General features: G+C 44.9%; 1 pseudogene; it reads left to right on the forward strand.

Moving 5' to 3' along the window:
• Positions 1-2276: 2276 nt before the first annotated feature.
• Positions 2277-3504, forward strand: LOC148500861 (uncharacterized; annotated as a pseudogene).
• Positions 3505-8056: the final 4552 nt, after the last annotated feature.

The following is an 8056-nucleotide window of genomic DNA, read 5'->3' on the forward strand; positions in this document are numbered from 1 at the left end:
AGTGCCTCCTATGTCACAGCATGATTGATATGCTGCGCACATTTGGGGTTGGGGACTGGGCGGCCTTGGCAGCATTACCGAAAATGGAGGCATGTCGGCCATGATTTGGAGGCATGCTCAGGACAGTGTATGTGTCTTCCATCACAGCTTCACTGGCCCCGGCAGCACAAAAACACCGGCCATCCTGAGTAACCTGAGGGTTACTCAGATGATTGATGTTCAAGCAGAGTGATTCAATGCTGCATCTTTGGATGCAGCTTAGAGCCTTTTAACATCAACGTGTGTCATTTGAAAAACAGTACAGAATGCAACCTTAACCAAATGAAAATAAAATTATATAAATGTATCAGTTTTGTGTTATGGGGTAGATATATTATATGTCGATATGGGTAAGAAGTGGTATCAGTGCACGCTATGTGCGCTGATACCGCTTCTTTCCCATGTATTATTGAGGGGTGGGTGGTAAATAACAGGGACAATATGCACCCGTCATTATATCTACAAGATAACAGCGCCGATAAGCTGGGCAATGTATCGACAGCTGCAGCTGATGTTGCCCTACTACCACAGCAGGCACAACACTGTCCCTACTGCGTCGGCTGCTGACTCCGGGGGCTCTATGCGAGATCTCACAATGCTTGCGAAATTCCGCGCATGCCCAGTGGAGCCGGCCGGGAGGTGAGACATAGTGCATCATGGCCTCTGTGGCTGCAGCTTTGCATCTGAGAATGCTGCCACATTCACTACAGCCCCCACAACACTCACATAACACTTGTATTCACTTCAGTCCAACTCCCAATCAGCAACCACGAATGCCCATGACTTTGCCTCGCCGTTCCTAATGCCAGCGCTCCTGTAAGCAACAGCATACACTCAGTGGAATGCATGTGCCATATGAGTATTCAGTATTTTTTCAAGAATGTGCAGTAGCAAACAGTCACTCAAATGCACAATAATCACTATTGCGTACACCTCCGAATCAGGCCCTATGTTCTCTCTCAGATTTTGGTTTCATTAAAGATATCAAATGTATCTGGTGAAAAGTAAATGATTATTGCAACATATATCTTGCAATGTTGGAATTCCGAGGGTTCCCCCACAGGTGTAGGTGTAGATTATATACCATTAAAATCAGTACCTGGCATTCAGTATCTTCCGTGGTCTTCCGGGTCTTTTGGTGTTGCTGAGCTCACCGGTGCATTCTTTCTTTTTAAGAATGTTCCAAACAGTTGATTTGGCCACACCTAATGTTTTTGCTATCTCTCTGATGGGTTTGTTTTGATTTTTCAGCCTAATGATGGCTTGCTTCACTGATAGTGACAGCTCTTTGGATCTCATATTGAGAGTCGACAGCAACTGATTCCAAATGCAAATGTCACACCTAGAATCAACTCCAGACCTTTTACCTACTTGATAATGAAATAACGAGGGAATAGCCCACACCTGTCTATGAAATAGCTTTTGAGTTGATAGTCCCAAAACTTTTGGCCCCTTAAAAAGTGGGAGGCACATACAGAAACCGTTGTAATTCCTACACCGTTCACCTGATTTGGATGTAATTACCCTCAAATTAAATCTGAAAGTCTGCAGTTAAAGCACATCTTGTCAATGTCCCAATATTTATGCACCTGACTGTATATATATATATATATATATATATATATATATGTATGAAAGGTACAGAGAGTAAGAGAGTAATCCTCTTCTGTTATAAATATCTATAATCATGAATCTCTCTATATAAATATATCAGTAAGCTTTCACTTACAAATGGTGCACTTTCAAAAATCAGATTAAGTTATAATGGGAGTGCTGTGTGCTGCCTTATATCTGTTGCAGTTTCATCTTTTATACACAAATGGTGCACTACTAAAAATCAGATTTTATCCTATTAAATGATAAAAAAAAGTGCTGTAGCCTAAGCATTTAGTTGATATTCGCTGTTCCCAGTATCAAGCTGCTCCCACATACTGTACATTTTTTTCTCTTATTCCCCTTTCAGAGAAAATAACCTGGTAATTTCCCGGGACTAGCTGTGTCGACTTTTTCTGTCTGAAAGGGTCAACCCATGTCCAAATTCCCGGGAGTTCGACCCAGGTGTGTACCTGGGTTTTTCCCAGATCCTAGACGGGTTGCCGGCTGTCTGAAATGCTTCGCCCCGGGTTCTTCAACCCGTGTCACAGTAAACAGCACTTATTGGCTGAGATGGCAGGGCACTGGCTGATTGGCTGAGCGGCAGGGTCTCCCGGATTGGCTGTGCGGACAGAGAGAGAGGCATGGCGCACTGGAAGGAGGAGATCTGCGAGCTGCTAGCAGTCAGAGGGGAGGAAGAGATCCGCAAACAGATCACTGGCACAGTTAAGGACGTGGCAGTCTACACAAACATTGGCAAGATACTCACCTTAAGGGGCATAGTGCGGACCCAGCAGCAGGTAGTGAATAAACTGAAAGCTCACCAAAAGAACAACAAAGTTCACAACCATAACCGGCGGAAAAGTGATGCTGGGAGAATGGATTGTGTTTACTACGCTCAGTGTAATGAAGTATTTGGCAATTCTGCACTGGTAAATCCCATTGCCATATCATCATCCAGTTGTGCTTCCTCACGAAGCGTTACCCCGGAAAACAGCCAATCCAGCCCACTGATGCCACCAATGCTTTTTGATGATATCACAGAGATCAGTGACACCGGTTTGATGGCTGCCATGGGGGACCCAGTCACCAATACAATTGAGGGTGTGGTCGAGGCGAGTGGAAGCAGCACAGGGACACCAACTCCTGCACAGACTGAGACCCCGACGTTGAGTAGGAACAGTACGTTTATTTATTTACTATACACTCAATTTGTTTTATAGATAATATCCAATAATACATTATGAGCCACATTGCACAATGGTACTGTTGTTTGCACTCCTGCTGCTGTAAACATTCAGTTCCTGCCTGTCATGTCTTTGAACAATGTCAGTAGGCCACATTAGAAAAATGGTAGGCCACCATTTATGGCTAATAACAACATTGGCGGGTACACACCTGCATGCTAATAGCACCAATGGTCCGTGATGAAGGGATTTCGACGTTACCATAGTGCTGTTTGCCTGTCATTATAGTGTGTATCCGGACTCACTATACTGAAATCCAAACTCATAAAGTATCTGTTGCAGTGTGAAGCTACTGTGCAGGAGGGATAAGGCCTCAAGCACATATATGCTGGCAACACTGCTATTTGATTTGTAATTTTTTTTCACTTTTCCTCTATTTCTAGTCTTTGATGTACCTGCACGGAAGAAAAAAACTTAAAAGATGGAGCTAGCAACGCGCACAATGACAAGAATCCTAGTAAATCAGCTGTGAGATTCAGATGCTGAAATCCAGGCACAGGAGGATGCCCGACTCCAGCGCTTCTTTGACAATGAGAGCGTTACAAAATTCCTTTGTCACGCAGCTTGTGGGTATGCACAAACGAATTTCGAGGGAAAACCAAGAGGCATAGATGTCCTTCCTTAACGTCTGGTGTCTAGATTACACAATCCACATCATTATCCAATGTATCCTCCTCAGTACTCTAAAGGTGCATACATACTGGGCGATTTTACTGAGCGATTGCACAATTACGACATCGTAATCGTGCAATCGCTCAGTAAATAAATCGTGCACTATAATGACAGAAACGACAAGCGATGCGCGCTCCCGCTGGTCGTTTCCGACATTGTCCATCGCCTGAACATGCAGGCCAATCTGTCGATAACGACAGATTGGCCATGTTCAGGAATGATTGAGGGTGCCTACACTGAATGACTGATCGTTCAGTGTAGGCACTAAAGGGGAACAGGAACGACGGTACGCTTATGATGTCGTAATCGTATTGTCTTTCCTAATCGCCCTTGAGGGTCATTTCAGAAATTACCAACAGCATAGCAGAGGCATACCGTTTATGCATTCAAACCCCTCAAATCCATCTTATACTACTCCACGTGGCACAGTGCATAGTTATCCAGGTGGCACAGGGAAAATTACTCCACATGGCACTGTGCGTAGCAGTCCACATGCCAATACCAGTCCAGAGGGCACAGTGCATAGCAGTCTACATGCCACTGTGCATAATTGTCCAGATAACACAGGAAATATTAGTCAATATGGCACTGTGCATACTTATGCAGATGGTACAGGGAAAAATACTCCACATGGCACAGTGCATACTTATTCAGATGACACTAATCAGAACAGTCCACTTAGCACTATTGTCAGCACTGCATACAGAAATTTGTAGGCTTGTTTTCTCAATTTCTTCACAATGTGGGGGATTAGGTGCGCTCTCTTCCTTAGACTGATAATGGAAAGCGGGAGCAGCTTACTGGTGAGGTCTCCAATCACTTCTTTAATTTCAGTTCACAAACAAGCATTCAAAGATGCTATTCCAATAAGCGCTCTAACCTATTTGATGTGCCTAAAGAATATTAATCATGACTGAAAAACATATGATTATCGTCGTTTCTGCAACAATTGAATGATGTAGTCAAAACTAATCTTTCTTACGATATAATAATGATCGGTCATGCTCAAGTAAATAACCATGTGCAATTTAATAAATCATAATTAAAATAAATGGTCACAGTATGATAAATTGTAAAAAATAACAGTATTCATAATCAATAAATACGTGTAATTGTTGAGCTCATTTCTTCGGTAATGCTAATTGAATAATTATGATATACAGTAAGACATGGACGGAAGGGTGGGGATAAAAAGAAAAAAATATATACTAAATAATATAAAGATATTTATATGACTAAAAAACCAAAATAAAACCAAAAAATAAAAAGTTAAAAATCAGGTCCTCCAAAAATATTTTAAATCTTGTTGATCTGTTATTGTTCAATTCTTGCTTATATGAAAGTACTTTATAGGTATACTTCTTGGAATTATTGAAATTTACATATCCTTCGGTCTCAGAAGAAAAAGGAAGAAGAAAAAAACGTGGTTCTGCAGTAACCACGGTCTGTACTTACCCCGCTTCACTGCTAAATGGAATACCGCTTATGGGACCCCTTTGCCAGAACGGGAGCTACGTCTGCCAAGTGCTAATTCCTGGGACTTATAATCGCTTGTGACGGCTCGGTGTTGTGTACTACAGTAGTTTTTCTGTGGCTTCAGTCACCGGGATAACCCTCCTATGTTGTGCGAGGTGGCTGCCTGCTTCCTCCCACTGCACTGCCGGGACATAGGGATCTCCTCCGTGATCGGTAGTGTGCTGAAGGGGGCTGCTCACCGTGCTGCCACGCACTGGAATGGGTTACTTCCCGATCAGAGAGCTCTCTCGTGCTGCTGCAGGAGGTCCTAAATGGGCGAGCTGCTTCTGGTAGCTGGTGGTGGTGTGCGTACGCGGCAGGTCCGGGTCTCCAGTGCCGCCTCTCGTCCATTCCTTCTTGAGATGTATCCAAAACTGGATGAATTTCTCCTGGTATTGTTAAAGTGTCTCCAATGCGTTTCGGTCAGCCTAAGCGGCCTTTTTCAAGGATGTGTACTGGTCTCTGAGTGTCCGTATAAAAGGTAAATTTAGCTCCTCCCTGGGTTGTTATTGGGTGATTATCCCAAGTCACGCCCCATGGAGTTTGTGGCTGATTAGTCCTTAATAAGGTGTATATATTACTCCCTGTACAGTATTGTGGGGGCAATAATGGGTATGTGGGCCCCATCTATGGCCCCACTGCACTGGGAATATCCACGTCGCAGAAAACCTTTTACGGTATCATCCAGCCGGTCACCTTGCGGTAAGGAAATAAAGCGGTGGTAAAGAGTCTCCAACAATGCCTGTGTCACTTCCCGCACTAGCACACACACCATTGAAATGCCAACACCGAACAAACAGGAGATGGTACGGTATTCCCACGGGGTTGCGCACCACAACACAATCCCCAGTCTCCTGCATGGCTCGAATGTCTTGCGGTAGTTGGTGCGTCCCCTGGTAAGTGCTGGGGTGAGAAGTTCCAGCAGCTAGTTGAAGGTACCACGTGACATACGAAAGCGTACCATCCACTGCTCTGGAGCAAAAGCTTCCACGGTCGCCCAGAAAGCTTCTCCATGCCTGTGGTCTCTGGTCCACAACGATTGATTTGTCGCGCTGGTAAACCTCAGCATGGACGTAATGCATACATGCCTACCCTCCCGTAATTCGTGGGAGGCTCACGATTTTTCGGGTAACCCCCCACACCCCCGGAAGGGTAGGCACTTCTCCCGCATTCTGCCCACTTCCTAGTGAAGTGGGCAGAATGGGGAGAATTTCCGCTGCTATCAGGGGTCTCCGTGCAGGGTGCGGGAATTACGCGATTCTTCATTATTCGCACCATTTGGTCCCACCCGTATTTAAATTTGAGCCAATCACGGCACTTAGCCATGAGGGGGCGGGGCTTAATGGTGTGAACCTTCAGGCCCCACCCCCCATCAGCAGCCTCCTGCTTCTCTTACCTGGGCTTCTCCCGGGAAGAGATAAAAAAAAAAGGTAGGCAAGTATGACGTAATGCTGCCCAAAATCAGGGCTCTCCTTCTACACAAATACCTGCGTTGAGTAGAAGCTCTCTGCCAGAAATTGCTCCCTTCATCTCCTGGCATAAGACTGTGCCAGGTAGCACAGTGCAAGCACCTGCATCAGGCTCCCATTTGCTGTGTAAAACAGCAAAAAACAGCAATAACTCAGGAACTCCGGGCTACTCAGTAGTAACTCGTTGGCCATGGTTAATGCAATGCAGTGAGCAGTCACCACCAACTTTTCATGACCTCAACTCTGTGTGCCATAAAGCAGTCAATTTATTATGACACACAGTATATTTCAGGGCTGACCCGGCAATTACCGAGGTCTAATGTGCTGTGTGAAAATGGGTTAGGAGCAAATACCCATGTCCTTCCCGGGTTGAAAAATATGGAAAAAACCCAGGTTTTAGAAATTTTTATGTCTGAAAGTTGTATAAATAGCAAGCACATTTTAAGCATATATCTTTTCTTAAAGGATGCGTTTGGCATCCCGGCGGTCGGGATGCCGACGCTTAAATTTCCGGTGCCGGAATACCGACACCGGTCATAATCCCGGCACCAGCATCCCGACCGCCGGGATGCCGAAGATAAGTAGCGTGGTTGGGGGGAGGGCTAGGGTTTAGGCACTAAGGGGTTAGGCACCAAAGAGGGCCAAGGGAGAGGGTTAACATAACGACCAACAAGTGTCGGTATGTTAACCCTGTCGGGATTCAGACCGACAGGATCCCAACTCTCAGTATTTCATACCAATCGCTTTCTTAGCTGCCATTCAACAAATCATCTTCTTTTCAAAATATCTCTGGAAGTTGCAAACCGAAGGCTGGGATGATTAATATAGCCACTATAGCCTATGGCCTACACATTGCATAATTACCCAGGAGAGGGTTCCCCCAGAACCCTCCCCCCGCAAATATGGCCATGACTGTGCAGTCAGCGGTACTGCGCATGCGAAGTAGCGCAGGCAGCACTCTGGGCACATCGCAGGGACTGGCTCCTTTTGGAGCCCATCCTTGCGGGTGCCGGATGATACATTCTGGCAATATGATCGCATCTTGCAACACGATCATGGGCAGTAATATCATGTCCAGATCGCATTGCAAATGCGATCATTAAACCATGGCTCCCATTGTATTTATCACATTTTGAATTAACTAACCTGTGCTCAGTTATTGGGGTTGATTCAATTACATGTGACTTACGTCTGCGGAATATGCGGCCATATACAATACTTATGGTACCGCTGGACGTACGGAGGTATAATTACTAAAGTGCGTTTTTATAAATGGGGATGTTGCCCATAACAACCAATGAGATTCTACTTAACATTTAACTAGCACCTTCTAGAGGAAAATAGCTAGAATCTGGTTGCTATGGGCAACATCACATCTAAAAACTCACTTTAGTAAATATGACTCACAGGTTGTTACTCGCAACCCCACATATAAAACCGGGGCACAAGACAAGATCAGGGCAAATTGTTGGGCAGTTGGCAGCCTAACTGAATTGACACCATTGTCTTGATGTTATGGTA

Source organism: Taudactylus pleione, unplaced genomic scaffold (assembly GCF_031769625.1).
Source record: "Taudactylus pleione unplaced genomic scaffold, aTauple2 ptg000541l, whole genome shotgun sequence".
Taxonomy (NCBI): Eukaryota; Metazoa; Chordata; class Amphibia; order Anura; family Myobatrachidae; genus Taudactylus; species Taudactylus pleione.